At 52.2% G+C, this 15,941-nt stretch overlaps 1 long non-coding RNA gene across 1 annotated transcript in view; it reads left to right on the top strand.

Moving 5' to 3' along the window:
- LOC103563508 (uncharacterized) overlaps positions 1-14,552 on the top strand; it is a 29,368-nt gene extending 14,816 nt beyond the window's left edge. Inside the window, exons 2-4 of the long non-coding RNA XR_011539573.1 lie at positions 12,255-12,308; positions 13,750-13,930; positions 14,413-14,552. This is a non-coding gene — a long non-coding RNA (uncharacterized lncRNA). The remainder of the gene's footprint in view (positions 1-12,254; positions 12,309-13,749; positions 13,931-14,412) is intronic.
- Positions 14,553-15,941: the final 1,389 nt, after the last annotated feature.

Here is a 15,941-nt window from a genome sequence, read left to right as displayed (position 1 = left end):
ACACTTGACAGAGCGCCTACTGTGTGCAGTGCACCAGTCAGGCGCCGGGCGGCGCCGCCCCCGCAGGATGGAGGGGAAGTTGGGGGTGCGGGTGGAATGGTGAGGTGCCCTGGAAAGAGCGCAGACGTGGAGGCCAGACTTCTTGCGCACTAGGGGCCCAGGCTTGGGGCCTGGCGGGGCCTGGGGTAGGGAAGTCCAGTGCGTGGCGACCTGCTCGTGCAGAGCGGCTCTGTGCTCTGCTTCCCCGCTCCACCCTCCGCCTCTGCACCCAGCCCCTCTCACAGGGAGCCTGTGGCCTGGAGGCCTGGGCTCAGGGCCTCTTCCATGGCAGTTTGGAAATGAAAACCGGACCCCTCCCCCAGCCCTTCCTGCCCCCCTGCGCGGGCCTGCGAGGAGGTAAAACCCCGACCCTGCCTTTGCACGAGGCGGTGCTGCTAAGGATCTGGCCTTGGCCTTCACGTGCAACGTTTTCTCCATCACTTCCCTGCCGTGGTGGATCGGCAGCGGAGGGAAGTGCTAATTCGGGAGCCCTGGTACGTATGTACGTATATGTATGTACGTAATTGTTGTTTCCATAGATATTTTAAAATATCAAAGCTGACAACGACCCATCCTTGTGGCTGGTTAAACCAGTTTGCATCTCGGCTTGAAGATGCAGGAATCAGAAGGACGTTGAGGAGCAGAACGACCGAGGACGCTTTCCTTCTAGCCCCAGGGCAACAGAGTCCCCTACCCCCAGCTCTCACAGAGCGCGGTGGGACGGCAGGATATGGAGCTGGTGGGAGCGGTCTTGATGCTCCCTGCCCGCCGGAGGGCCCCAAGGAACAGGGTCGTGGAGACAGAGACTCCAGCGCAGGTCCTTGCCGCCTTGGGGGCCCTGCCAGCTCTTCACCCATGGCTTCTGTCCTGGCAGACTTGTCCTAGCCTGGCTCCTGCCCTCCCGGGTGCTCCTAGGGAAGTTGGGTTGGAGTCGTGGAGTTCCACATTTCCAGCTGTGTGGTTGGTCAGGTCAGTTGACGTCTCTGAGCAATTTGGAGCAGAAATAGCAAGCCCTCAGCGGAATGTGGGCTCCTTCAGGGAGACTGTCTGTGAATTCCCCAACCGATGTCTCTCAGGACTGAGTGCTGGACACATTGCTGGATTTTTCTCTCCTTGAATCCTCACACTCATCTGGAGGGTCACATTCTCCTGGCTTTACAGGTGAAGAAGCTGAGGTCTTGATACATGGGGAGATGGATGCTCTTGTTTCTGGGGCAACTATTGTTCCCTAGGCCCCTTTAGAAGTTTCTGAATTGGGGTGCTAGGGCCTGGAGACGGAGGAGAGGCACCTATGGTAACTCTGGCTGAGGGCCGATGTCCCCTTCACCTGGAGTCTTGTTCTGAGGAACTGGAGTGGGGCCCTGGGCAGCACAGGTCACCTCCACGGCTTCACTCTTCCCATCTGTAAAATGGGCATGTACATGTCTGCCCAACCCTGCACAGAGGTCGCAGAGGTCTAGAGAGATACCAGGAAGTGGGCTGGTTGGCAGTGGGGGAGGTCTCCCCTAATTCTGGGAAGTCTCCTCAGGCACCCTCCCTTCCTGGAGGGTGCCCACATTTTAATGACAGAGCAACACTTATGAGGGTTGTGATAAGAGGTTTACTTTTGTCTCAATGACTCCTGATAGAAGCCCCTGGGAGGAACTACTTTCCCCTCATTTCACAGGTGGAGAAACTGAGGCTTCGAGCAGTTAAGTGAAGGGTGACTTGCCCAAGGTCCCCAAGTGAGTGTAGAAAAAGGGAAGGAGCTGGAGTTTGAATTGAGATCCAGTTTTGGCCACCCCTTCACACCCAGGAACCTAGTCCCAGGCACTCCCCCACTTGTGTATCCGCCTCATTGTCCCTTGAGGGCCGGGTGGTTCTGAGGTTGGGGCCCATGAGCCTGGATCCTGTTGGAGGCTGGCCTCCTGCCCCGTTTCAGAGAGAAGCAGGCCTAGGGACCAAGCCCCTTCCCAGTGGGCTTGGCACCCCCTCCCAGTGTGGGAAGGCTCCCAGGGGACTCCTGGGCGTCCATCCCGGAGGCAAGGGAAGGAGAGAGGGGCAGGCGGCCGGTAGGGTGGCCGCGTGGGCCTGGGTGGTGGCGGAGAGGGTAGAGGGCCAGAGTCACTGTAGGGTTCAGTGGTGTGGGGCCCTCTGGGATGCCTGGGTGGGTTCCCGCTGTGGTTTGCTGGTGTCCCTAAGACTAGAGTCCCACTCTCCACCCTCTTTCCCCTCAGGGAAGCTGAGCGAAAGCTCCCCTTTGGGGACTTGCAACCCAGAGGTCATTTCAGAGAGAGAAATCCCGCGGCCCCTCCAGTCCTCCTTGACCCGGCAAGACCGCACCTTCAGGAGGCACAGCAGGGTCCCTTCAGTCTGCAGATTCCAAGTGATGCTCCCAGCTCCAGGAAAGAGAATCCTGCTGCCCTCCAGATAGGAAAATCAAACCGGTTAGAATGCGTCCCAAGAGACTAGATCTGGGTGGTGCGGGGGGCGGGGGGAGGGCAGGAGGAGAGAGTGAGGGCTCTCCCACCCCACCCCACCCCACCCCACCCCACCCAGGAGAAACTGCTATTGGCGGAAGAGAATCTGCACTGGATCTGAGATGATTCCGACTGATCGTCCAACTCCAGAAGCAGCTTCGTTCTCCGGAGCTTTGTCAGCAGGACGTGACTGCACAGGGGTGCCGGCAACACTGGGCTGCGCGGGGGAGATGCCCCAGATTAGGTTGCAAACAGCCTCTTCCCCTACCTGCTGCAGACTCGGTTTCATTTTTAATTCTCCAAAGTCGGAGAAATAAATTCCGGAGTGTGCGACGAAAACTATCTTAAGAGGCCTTGCTCTTATTGGCATTCCCAAAGTCCGTGAGGGTCTGGCTCATCCGCGTTCACAGCGGCCTCGTGAAGCGGCGCGGCGGCATTGTCATCTCCATTTTTGACGATAGAAAACGGGGTTTTCCAAAGGAGGATGTTCCCTAAGCCTGGTCCGGGCTCCTTCCCCAGCAGCCGGCCCCGCCTCCAGGCTCCCAGCCCAGCGGCGGGGCGGGCGCTGTCCACCCCGTGGTGCTGAAACGCGGGCCGCCTCTTCTGGAGTCACAGACAGAGCGCGCTTCCTCAGCCGCACCCCGGCCCCTCTTCCCGCCTCTGAGGCTGGCTCCTCCAGGGCGTCGAGGTGCGGGATTCTTCATGGAAGGGAAATAGTCCAAGTCATCGTCATCCTGCCCCCAAGCCTCAATAGCCACCTAACTAGTCTTACCACTTCCAGTCTTGCCCCCTCAATCCATTCCCCACTCAGCACCCGGAGTGGTTTTTTCAAGAGGCAAATCTCATCATATTTAAAACCCTCCTGTGATTTCCCATCTAATTCAGAGTGAAAACTTAAAGTTCTTGCCACAGCCAAGAGACCTTTTGTCCTCAATGACCCAACCCCTGCCTGCTTCTCCCACCTTGAACACCTGTCGGGATGGCAGTGATGGGTGAGAACTGGCTTATTTCTCATATATTTTGAAGACAGAACTGCTGTGGTTTTCTGAGGGACTGGAGGTAGGGGGTGGGTGGGAGAAATAGTGGGGTCAAGGATGACCACGGGGGTTTTGATTTGAGCTCCTGGAAGGATGGTTTCTATCTCTGGAACTGGGGAGCACCCAGGACATATTCTTGCCTCCTGCCAACCAGTGAGTCTGGGTCCAAGTGGCCTAGGGCCACATACCCTTGGGCAGGCCACATGCCTGGACTCAAGGCCCTCCAGAGCGACCTTCCTTGCCCAGCCTGCCCTGAGGAGTGCACTGAACACCTCTTTTCACCTTACTTTTCAAGTTGGGAAAGCTATAATAACCCCCAAATGTAATCCAGCTTTGCTTGGCCGGCAGTTTATGGAGATGGTAGTGGGCTTTCCTCTCAGGAACCCTGGGCTCAGTGAGAGTGCCATGTCCCCTGACAACCTAGGACCATGGTGATCCCAGAGCAGCCCTGATGAGCAGCCCTGAGAAGCAGAGACGTCCTGTCTCCCTCTGTGCCCGCCTTTGGAATGATGGCCAGGAGTTCACTGTCTAGCGGGGGAGCACATGCCCCCAGTCTCAAGCACCAAGGGCGAAGACAAGGGTGAACCCTGCACTCTCAGGCTCCCAGAGCCTCAGAAGTGAAGTGGATTGAGGACAGGAGATGGATTCAAGTGGTCCCCTTGGATGTTCCTCAGCCTCCTTGGTCTCTATTGAGGTACTCCACACCCCCTCCCAATGTTGTAGGGGAACTGCAAAGCCAAGCCAAGTGCAGCTCCTGGGCTCCAATGGTTTGTGTGTGTGTGTGCACGCACATGCTTGCACACATGCACGTGTGTGTTTTCCTAGTGCTGCCAGGGGAGCTACTGAGAGACTGAGGCCTCTGAGCACCCCCTGCTGATCCTGCCCCTGCAGGAACCACGTCTCCTGGCATCATGCCCCCAGGACTGCCCCTCACCCCATAAAACATCTCTACACAGGCTACAGCCTATTAACGCAAGTATCGTATGAGCGCTGATGGGGGAGCAGGAGTCCCTACTCTGCCACTGTGTGACCTTGGGCAAGTTATTGCCTGTCTCCAGGTCTCAGTTTCCTCATCTGTCAAATGGGGATGGAAGGAAAAATTGGAATCCATTATCCTTTCCCATCTCAAAGGCCCAAAGGTAGCCCCACCTTGCCTCCTCCTGGCACATATAAGGTGGGGACATCCCCACCTCAGGCCTTTCTTTAGCCCTGGACAGCAGAATGCCTCCTCCTGCCTCAGCCCAAGTCTGAATGCACATCCATTCCTGTCCATCCTGGTCACCCCTTCCTCTCTGGCCCTGGGAAGGCTCTAGACAGGAGGTGAGACTCTAACTAAATAGAGAGGAGATGAAATGGCATTCCAAGCAGGGGCAAAGGCATAGGGTCATGGAAGCACGGCTGATCTGGAGAATGGCTGTGGCCTGATGTGGCTAGAATGAAGTATAAGTGGGAAAGCCATGGGGACAGACCCTGCAGAGCCTTGTAATCCATGCTCATAAATCTGGAGCTCATGCTGAAGGCAGTGGAGAGCCACTGGAGAGTTTAGACATGGTCCGGAGTTGCGGTTTGGACATATTACTCTGGGGTGGTGTGGAGAAGGACTTGAACGTTTGTGGCAGAGCCTGCAGACTGTCTCCCATTCCCCATGGCTGCCCCAGAAGAAGGCTGCATTTCCAACCTCTCTTGGAGCTAGGCGTGGACACGTGACTAAGTTCTGGCCAATTGAATGTAATCAGAAGTATCTTGCACATCTTCCAGGGAATGTCCCTAGCAGGAGGGGAAGTGCCTCTTATCCTTTCTTGCTTCCTTCTGACTGGAATGCACCTCAGTGGCTGGCACCCGGACCTCCTGATCTGATCTGGTTAAGCTGATGTGAGCATGTTCGGTGGGCAAGCCTAGGGCAAGATGGTGGCTACCATCTTTGGTCCACAGCTATACTCTGCCACTCCAGTGCATTCTCCCACAGGTCCGAAGCCTGTTTCCCACCTATTCTAAAACTGGTGGCAATTGGGCCATCCTCACTGCTTCCTTTTCTCTATGTTCCCAGCTGTTAGCTCTGTCCTGGAGGAAGGCTTTCTCAGGGGCATCTCCACATTTGGACAGCTGAGCCATTTATAGCCACTTGGTGAAAATAATAACAGCCGATATTCACTGAACACTTACTTTGGGCAAGCACTGTGCTCAGGGCTTTGCAAGGATGATCACATTTATTATCTCTTAACCTTCATGCCATCTTGCCTCTGAAACCACACCAGGGTAAAGACAACAGGAAGGTTCTCGTGGAGTCAGGAGTGATTATCGAACAGAACTGATGAGGCTGTTCAGGTCCCCACCCCACTTTAATCACCCTCCCTGTTCTAAATGAGGAACCAGGCTCAGAGATGTGAAGTAAGTGGCCCAAGGTCACACAGCTGGAAAGTAGCAGATAGGGAACTCCAGGTCTTTATTGTGCTCAAGAGAAGCAGGTGACCCTGTGAACTCCATCTCTAGTGGGGAGATTACAAGGGCGGCTCTGGAGCCAGAGTGCCTATGTTTAATCCCAGCTCTGCCACTTACTGGCTGAGTCTCTCTGTGCCTCAGTTTCCTCATCTGAAAGAGGTAGGTAGTACGAGGGCATCCCTCATGGGATTGCTGTGAAGATTAAAAGAGATAATGTGTGTAAAGTGCTTAGCATAGCAGCTCATTACTATTATTGTTTTTGTTATTGTTATTATTACCATGGGTCTCAGCCTCTCCCCGGGCTGTGTCAGGAAGAATCAGGAGGCAGAGAGGAAAGCCCGGGCTGAGAATTTTCTGCCCCATCACCTGTGCCGGAGGCCAGAGGACAGAGGAGGGACCGCGTGACTGCCTGGGCTGGCGGGCAATTTACTGGAAGAGCTCATTTGGTGACTCTGACTCTGAGTTAATTAAAGATGGCCATGAGGGGTCATTGCCATGGCGACAATTAGGCTGAGAAGGAGCCTCATTAAGGTGCGGCTTTAACAAGCCCTGTTGTTTTTAACCTGAGATCTTGTGAAAGAGGAATTCTTCAGCTTGCTTCCCTCTCTCCTTTTCTGTGTGTTGGATCCCTTTGTAGAGAGCCCCCAAGGAAGAAGGAGACAGACGAGAATTCCTGGGTCCTGCTCCTCTGAAGAATCAACAGGCAGCAGGTTGCTTCCCTCTGGCGTTTCTCTGGCGGCTGAGAGAAGGGCTGGGTGGCTGGAGGGTTAGAGAGGGAGGGGAGGGTGAGGGCGATGAGGTCAGAGCAGGAGGTGAGGAAGGAGGAGTTTATTACAAACGGAACTGGAGGCCTTTCCCAGAACTTGGAAATGTCACTTCTTCCTCCCAATCTGCTTCCTACACTGAGTGGGGGGCTGGCGTGGATGGCAGTGGTGGAGGAGGAGCCCGTTCAGAGTGGGAGGAGGGAAGAAGGGAGGTCCAAGACCTCTCTCAATTCCGAGTACTTAAAAAATGTGTGTATTGTTTATTTCCATAGCAATATAGGCTTATTGAGAAAACTTAGAAATTTCAGAAAAGCACAAAAAGAAAATATCCCCCGCAGTCTCGCCCCCAGACTTAACGACTGTTAAGATTTTTGGTGAGACAGAAGCTGAGCAGAGGCCACAGCGAGCCGAACTGAGGGAAGGGCAAGAGGAACATGTATTTTTTCGTTTATTTCCTTTCCTACTGTTTAAATTTTTATCAGGAGGATGTCAAATAAAACCAAGTTAAAATAACACATAATGCAACATTTTTCTATACCAGGAGACGCAGTGTACATTTTCCTCTACAAAAAGAGGGGTCTTATTGTACCTATAATTTTGAAATCTCAATTTATCGCTTGAAGATAACAAGACATCTTGAACGCTTTTCCAGGATGTTACATTTTCTTCCTGACTTTTTTTTTAAGCACATTATAAAATGTTGCGCCTGTACAAAGGGTGGACAGAAAAGGTAAGTTTCCTGCCTGGGTCCCCCACCCTTGGTTCCCCAGCCCAGGAACAACCACTAAGACCAGTTTCGTCTGTATCTGCCTGGAGACAGTCTTTGTGTTACAAGCTCACCGGTTCTTCCATGTATCTTTTTTGTGCAACAAAGTTAGCCCACTATTCACCCTGTTCTGCTCGCTTTTTCCACTTTGCAGTACATGTGAGACATGGTCCCCAGGCTGATGTATAGCTGTCTCATTCTGTGTTTAACAGCTGCATTCTGTACAATTAGGGACTTGAATGCATTTAACCAGCGCCCTGTTGGTGGGCGCTCAGGTGATTGCCACAGATAAGGCTGCAGGGCTGTATCTGAGGTTGGAGTTCTAAAGGAGACTTGTTAAGTCAAAGAGCATTACCCCATCATTTTTAATGTCTTTGTAATATTCCAGAATATGGATGGCCATGATGTATTTAACAATTCCTTATGGTAGAGCATTTAAATTGTTGCCATTTTTCACAATGGATTACCCATGATCATCTTTGAGGAGGCTAAAGTCTGCAGGGGAGACAGAGAAAAGAACCAGCCTTTGTAATAACATGGAGGAGCTGCTGCGATGGCGGCGTGTCCAGAAATGGCACAGCCCAGCTTGTGGAAGTCAGGGAGGAGCCGGGCCGGAAGCGGGAGGAGGCAGGAGGGAGGGGGCGGGGCTTTAGGCCAAGGCCCTGAGGTTCTGAAACACTTGGCAGGCTGCTGGAGCTGGGAGTCTTTACGTGTGAACCAGAGGTGGTCCTGGCCCTCAAGGGGCTCACAGGGGTGGTCTTGGATATGCTTTCATGCCCAGCATTCGGCATAGTGGTCACAGGTAGCACTCAGTGAGTGTTTATGGATGAATGAATAAGTGGGGGATACAGAGAGAGGAGCTGCAGAGCGGGCAGGGGCCATGGCTTTGATGGCCAGCTGGAAGGTTTGAACTTCGTCTGGTCAGGGATGGGGTCCCCGTGGAGGCCCTCTCATGAGAGCAGGCACAGTCAGATCTGCTGTCCTGGAAAGGTTCCTCTGGGAGACCAGGCAGAAGGGTGGCCCCACAGACTGCCAACCAGGTGTGGGAGACTGCAGCACTGTTCCCCCGTCTTCAGTGTCCCTCCCTCCAATGGTCCTCCCGGCAGGACTACACATCCCAACCCTGGTGCATGCAGGTATGGCCATGTGACTTGTTTTGGCCGATGAAATATGACTGGAAGAGATATGTGGCATTTTCCAGAAGCCCCTAAGGGACAGTTAGCTTGGGATTTGCCACGTTCTCAGTTCTCTCCCTTGGCAGTTGCAGAAGTATGGGCCAATATGGAGCTCCTTCAGCCAGCATCCCTGAGTGACTATGATGAGCAGAGGCCCCTCACCAGCCTGCAATAGACATGTAAACATGAGAGGAAATAAATGATGTTGCTTTAAGCCACTAAGATTGGGGGTGTTGTTTGTTACTGTAGCATAACAATGGCTGTCCTGACTGATACACAGGGGAACTGAACCAGATAATTCCCAAGCCCTTCCAGATGTGCGTAACAGGCCGTGATTCTGCCGAGCTGGGTTTTCTGTGGCCGGGCCTGAGTCTACTCTCGGTTTACCCAGAGACACTCCACCTCAAGTTCTTATAGAGACCTAGACCATGACCTTTCTGCCAGACCCACTTTGAGCCACAAGAACATTTCTCAGAGGTCGAGAGAAACCTATGGCAGAAGTCTGCAGCAGCCATGGCCCTCCTGAGATATGGCTCCTGGTGGCCTTTAAAGGGTCAGACATATCAACAGCCATGTCAGTATCAGCAGTAAGAGGAGGGAGTATCCTTGCTCTTTCTGAAGAGGTTCCCTCTTTCTGAAGGGGAAACGGAGGCTGTAGTGCTATTTTAGCCCAAATCCCTCATGCCATTGCACCCAAAAGTTGGTTTCCACTGCCTTTCCAATAGGGACACATCTCACAGAGCTGGAGGTTCAGAGGAAGGGCGTCCCTGGAGATGATAACATCAGGGCTCGGTGAGGTCTCCAAGGACTCTGTCCTCCATGTTGGCTTTATCCTCAGGAACATGCCCCCTTCATGATCACAAAATGGCTGCCAGTAGCCATCAGGCCACATGATTGCCTGCTTGTTCCTGCCAATGAGAGAAAATGTTCCACCCCATCCACGGACCATATTCATAACCAGGGCAGATGGCACTGACTGGCTCGGACCAGCCATTCCTAATCCTGTAAGGCCCAGCACCCCCCTTCCATAACAAATATTACTATCCTAATGAAATCTGTAGAAGAGAGAATCCACTTACACATATAATTACAAAAATACCAATACAGTGTCCTAATTAGAAAGGAAAAACAAGAGGAAATATATAATAAAATAATACATAGTTCAAGATACCTGCTCAGGCACAAGTATTCTGGAGGACATGACAGAACAATCAGATGCCTTTACCTGCATGTAAAATCTCCACAAACACAGCAGCGATGGATGCAGAGAGGTGCACGTGGACTGTTTTGGAGACTAAAATGTCACCGGTGCGTGATTGTGATGAAATGCACTCCTGGGAAGATTCTAAACAACACAGAGCATACGCTTCCTCAGAGTACACAGCGGTGGTTGTGCTGTGTGTGGTGTATATTTGATGTGTACATTACAGCTGTGCAAAGAAACCTTTCTGTTACTATGTAACGTGGCTTAGGGTCTAGGCTCACATTTTTCACCCTGTCTCAGGCCAGTGGGGCATCTGAAAGTCATGTGGGATTCAGGCCGAACCTTTGTTATGTGCGACTGTCGGGAATTCTAGCCCCGACCCCTGCTCACCAAATATCGGCAATGCCCCCATCGTTAGGACGACCAAAATGTCCCGCAGAAATATACACGCCCCTAGGGGTACTGCTGCCCCTCTGGAAAACCTCTGGTCGGGTCCAATCAGGAGTCCTTTGTTGGGCCTGGAGTGGGGCGGCTGCCCAAACGGAATTTGTGTTCCCTTAGCAAGAAGGAGGAGGGAGTGGACGTAGGGGAGGTGACTCAGTGTCCACGCCAGGCCTCAAGCTCAGCTGTTTTTCATAGGGCTGGTGGTCTACTCTGGGGGTCCCTTCCTGGGACTGAAAAATCTTAGATGTGCAGAGGGGCTCTCAAGAGAAAGTTTCCATAGCTGTGTGTGTGTGTTTCTGATTGGCACAGAAAATACTCAGGTCTCTCAGCCAGGAAGAAAGAGGCAGGGTAGGCTGGCCCAGTGCCCACTGAGAAAGAACAAGGCCCCTCTCCCCGAGCTTTTCCAGGACACTGACACTCAGATTTGTCCAGCTCCTCCAACCATGTGAAACCACTTTCCTGCTATTATCTCACTGGACCCTTGCCTCCCATTAGGTTACTCATTTTTAAAAGTTAATCTGTAGGAACTCTTTATATATTATATATACTATTCCTCTCTATGTTGTTGACATTTTCTTCCAATTGTCACTTTTCTTTTAACTTCATAGAAGGTATCTTTTGCCTCATGTAAGTTTTTAATTTTGATGGAATCAAATCTGGAAATACATTCCTTTATGAACCTCAGGACTGTGAGGCTGGATGAGCTGGTGGTTTTTATGTGTTGATGTGAAGGAGGGATGCATGGATGAGAAAACTGTCGAGGGGAAGGTCAGTTTACAGGCCTGAGACACAGGTGGTTCCTTGAGGCTTCCTGGGCCAGGCAAATGTCTGGAGGCCCAGACCAAGAGCTCCTCTCCAGTCCTCTCCCCAGGAGGTACAGTCATTTGCAGGGCCTGGAATGCGGAGTTCCTCCTGAATCCTACCAATAATCCTGCTGGAGCCATCAATAGCTGACAGTTCTGCCTGAGGAAAGCAGAAGGGCCCCCCTGGAGGTCATCTCCTGGCTTCTGGAGTGGGGAATGCAGGGCATCAATGCGGCCAAGTGGAGGCCGCTGAGGGCTGGGAGCCAGAGGAGGTGGGGTGCGTCTCCACACTACAGCTAACTGGCTGTGTGGCCTTGGGAGGATCTCTGCCCCTCTCTGGGCTCAGCTTCCTCTTCTGTCCAAGGAGGGGGTTGCCCATCATGTTCTCAAGGTTCCCTTCCACTGCAGATATCCCACCACCATTTCTCCACACACCCCTTCCTTGAAACAGCCCCACCGCTGGGAGCTGCCTCATCCTGCCCCTGCTCAGATTCCTCACCTGGGGCAGGAGGGGGCCTTAGTGTGAGGGTGTCTGGGAGTATCTGTAGCCTCAGAAACTTGCTCCTGGTCTGGGGTGTGACTTCTGAGCCTCCTGGTGCCTGGCTTCAGCCCTGGAGGTATAGAATGGAGGCAGGGCCCACAGGATGCTGCCCCCCCCCCCCATGGGCATCCCTTTCCCAAACTTGTTGACATGCTCTCACCTTGAATATAATTTACTCTGTCAGCTGTGTGGCTACCGGCTGGTTGGCACAAGTCCGACTTGTAGACTGTAGATGTCTAATGTATTTGTTCATTTGGATTCTGCAGTTTTCTTTTAAAAGTCTGGAAGAAATACTTTGGTTTTTCATGCCTCTTACGTTTGTGTATCCCCAGAAAAGCTCATAAGCTGAACCCTGTGCCTGTGGCCAGGCTGGAGACTTCCAGCCCTGTGCTCACCCCGGCCCCCAGCCTCCCTGCCTGACCTGGGTCCCCTGCATCTCTCCCCAGGACCAATGCCCCCGTCTTCTGCAGCTCTCCCCAACTCATCCTACACAACACAGCCAAAGTGATCTGAATATCTCCCTTTTTAAAAAAATTATAATGACTTTACGATTTTCAATTTAATAATTTTGTTCATTTTTCAGAAAGAAGAATCACTCACACGGCTCAAAATTCAAAAGGAACAAAACGCACACCGTGTAAGTTTCCTTTCCACCCCGTGCCCAGCCTTGAGTCCCAACCCCAGAGGACACTGATGTCCATCACTGTTGGGTACCCTCTGGGCACACTCTATGAGTACTCATGAGTGTATGTGTACATGTTCTTTATTTTGGGGGCCTCTTTTCGTTTTTTTTGAACACAAATGACAGCAAAGTACGTTTCTAAGGGCACATCCACCCAGACCTTTGCGCGGCTCCCTCGAGTCCCGCAGGGAAAGTCTTTAGGCCCGGACCAAAGGCCGTCCTTGACCAGCCCCTTCTGACCGCTCCCCCGCGCCCTTGCGCAGCTCCGGGCCTGTGCACACCTCCGCCTCCGCTCGGGCCCCTTCCCCGCTCCTGACTCCTCCTGCGGGTCCTCAGGGCTCAGCTTCCCCGGCTCCGCAGCTGCGCTGGCGGGGTCCCTCCTGCCCCTGGGAGCCTACAGCGTCGCCCCCGGCCACTGCCACTGTCTGCTTCCCTGCGAGCCTCCCCCGCCAGGCCGTGCGGTGCTCGGGCACGAGAGGCTGTACCTTCCTCATCTGGAATCCCCAGGGCCGGGCACGGTACCTGGCACAGAGAGGGCGCTCCGAAACGTCGCCGGGTGGGATCGGAAGGGGCCGGTAGGCGGTGATCGCTTTGCCACAGCGGCACCTCGTGGTGGACTTCGGAAGTGCAGTGGGGAAGTGACTGGGCGAGGGGCCGGGGTTCCCCCGACTCCAGGCATCCACTGGGGTCTGTGTCGCAGGCGCTCTCCCACCCAACCACTCCAGACCTCACCTTGCCCAATGGCGCCCAACGTGGGCAGAGCCCGTTGGGCGGTGACCAGCTTTCCCATCACCGGGACAGCTGTCTGCTGGGGAGACCTACTCATACCATGATGGGCAGCAGGGCAGGTGGCCGTGCATATGTGTGTGTGTGTGTGTGTGTGTGTGTGATGTACTTGTGTGTTTCAGGGCTACCTAGCATATGCCCTGAGCAGATAATTAACACTACCCCTCTTCTATAAGACAAAATTATTGGCAGTAACAATTGTGAAATCCGTAACAATAAATAAATGACAGGCTACGAAAATTTTCTTTTATTGAATCTCCTGCGTAAACTCTTGCCATCTCAAAAATAAATAAAATTAAAAATACAACAGTCATTATAGTACAAAAAAGGAAAACATGGATGCATACTTTTAGATTATATTATTTTTTAAAATGGGGGGAATCTATACCTATATATTGGTCTGTCCCAGTAATGAACAAAATTACTTTAGAATTAAATAAGAATAAAAGACTAACCATTTAAAAAGAAGAAACTTCAATTTTAAACAAACTGGTCAAATTCAGTCAAATGTTTCCCACATAATTTAAAATTTGCACTTTCCCGACAAAACTATTGTGGCCTCTCACAGCTCACTCTCTGATTCACTGTTTTGTATTTTAAACAAAAATAGCACTACGCAATTCAAGTTCTGTTTCTACAACTTCACTGTCACCGACTTAGGGCTTGGAGACACAAATGGCGCCTGAAGCTGCTTGGTTGGTTCCACCCCCACCCCCAACAGGTGCAGAGGCCAAACGTGGAGTTAGCAGTTGTCGGAATTATGTCCGTGTAGAACACAGGGCTAATTAAAGGTAAATGATAAAAATGTGCTGATTTGGAGTCTGCATATTTATTATTAAAAGCCAGCAGGTTAAGACACGAAAGGACACGTATTGTATGATTCCACTTAACGTGAGAAACATAGAATAGGCAAATTCATGGAACAGAAAGTAGAAAGAGGTGGTTGGGGGGCTGGGGGAGGGGGAAGTGGAAGCTGTTGCTAAATAGGAAAAGAGTCTGTTTGGGAAGATGAAAAAGTTCTGGAAATAGATAGTGGTGATGGTCACACAACATTGTGAATGTCCTTGATACCACTGAACTGTATACTTAAAAATGGTTATAGCAGAATAAAAATAGAAAAAAAAGGCTAAAATGTTATGTATATATATATATATTTATATATGTATATATTTTTTTATGTATATATGTATTTTTTCTTTTGGTGAGGAAGATCGTCCCTGAGCTAACATCTGTGCCAATCTTCCTCTATTTTGTATGTGGGTCGCCGCCACAGCATGGCTTGATGAGTGGTGTGTAGATCCATGCCCAGGATCTGAACCCGTGAACCTGCGAACCCTGGGCTGCTGACACAGAGCACGTGAACTTAACCACTACACCACTGGCCCGGCCCCTATGTTATGTATATTTTGCCATAATAAAAAAAAATCTGAAAAAAACCCACAAGTTAGAATTAACAAAATAATTTCGGGGGGAGAGGAGCATCTTATCGATGACATAATTAAAGAGTTGACAGTACAACGTGATGTTTAAAAAGCAGACTGAAGGAGGGGTTCATTATTATTTTGAAGTTCTCTACAGATAAGCACTCACCTGCCCCCAGGTTGGATCCCCTGGGACACCGTTGGTGTGTCTATCTTTGTGGGTCTGTCGTGTGTCTGTCACTTTTCTGTGTCTGAGTCTGTGGGGTCTTTGTGTGTCTGTGTGTCTCTTTGTTGATGTCCCTTGTGTCTATCTGTGAGTCTGTCTGTCTGTCTGCGGTGCATTGTGTGAGGGTGAATGAGGTGCTCTGTGTCTCGTACCTGCCACAGTGCCTGTCATGAGAAGCCAACCACTGTTATCTGCTGGGTGCTTGTTTGTGGGTGTTTGTCTCTGTTCTCCAGGGATCTGCTGGTGGCAGGGTCTGAGTGTCTCTGTGTGCCTGTTCCTGTGTGTGTCTGTGATGTGCAGGGTGGGCACGTGGTGACCATCTCCATGCCCGGCCCCTCTCTCTGGCCTGGGAGTGGCAGGCTGGGGGGCTGCTCCAGTGGGTGGCTCACAGGGGGCGCTGTTGTTGCCCTTAATTTTCTGGCTTAGGGTTCCCCCAGAGCTGGCCTGATGGGGGAGGGCACCCCACAGCCTGACTTTCCCAAAAGCTACACCAAAATGTCTCCGAAACTGTCTTCCTAGTGACTCCCAGTGCTTCCAAAAGTCCCAGCCAGCCCTGCACTCGTCACCCATGGACCCCAAACTGGGCTGTCAGGAGTGGACACCAACAACCCCAGCAGTGACCAAGCCCTCCTGAGGTCACCTGGGCCCACCCCTTATGTGGAGCAAGGGGCATGAGTCCTTAGAGGAGATGGCCTGGGATCCACACGGGACTGCAGTCCTGAACTGGCATCTGGAGACTCGATCTGTGTGCCTCGCTGGGACTCGGTTCCACTGCCTTCAAGGCAGGCACAGTACCTCCCATAGGAGGCTCTTCCTCCCTCCAATCACAGGCCCACCAGGCCTTAGTGCAAGTCCCTTTCAAGGCCGACAGGATGAGCCCTGTGAAAGGTCTTCAGAGCCGCTGATGAATAGGGATGGGTGGAGTGGGGCCGGAAGGGCTGGGAATCCTGGAGCTTCAGAGTCAGGAGGGAGCAGGTCTGACTCACAAAGACGGTGACATGACACACTTCCCTTTCCAGCTCGGAGGTTCCCAGGCAGAGGTGGGCGGGAGTGGGGGAAGCCTTGGTTCCCTGGACAAAGTTCAGCCTCCCTTGTGGCTGATGCCCTCTAGGGAGCCCCGGCTTTGGCCAGCAGGGAAGAAAGGCTCCTCTCTGG

Source organism: Equus przewalskii, chromosome 1 (genome assembly GCF_037783145.1).
Source record: "Equus przewalskii isolate Varuska chromosome 1, EquPr2, whole genome shotgun sequence".
In the NCBI taxonomy this organism is placed as follows: Eukaryota; Metazoa; Chordata; class Mammalia; order Perissodactyla; family Equidae; genus Equus; species Equus przewalskii.
The sequence above is the reverse complement of the archived record's forward strand: the minus strand, read 5'-3'. Positions and strand labels throughout refer to the sequence as shown.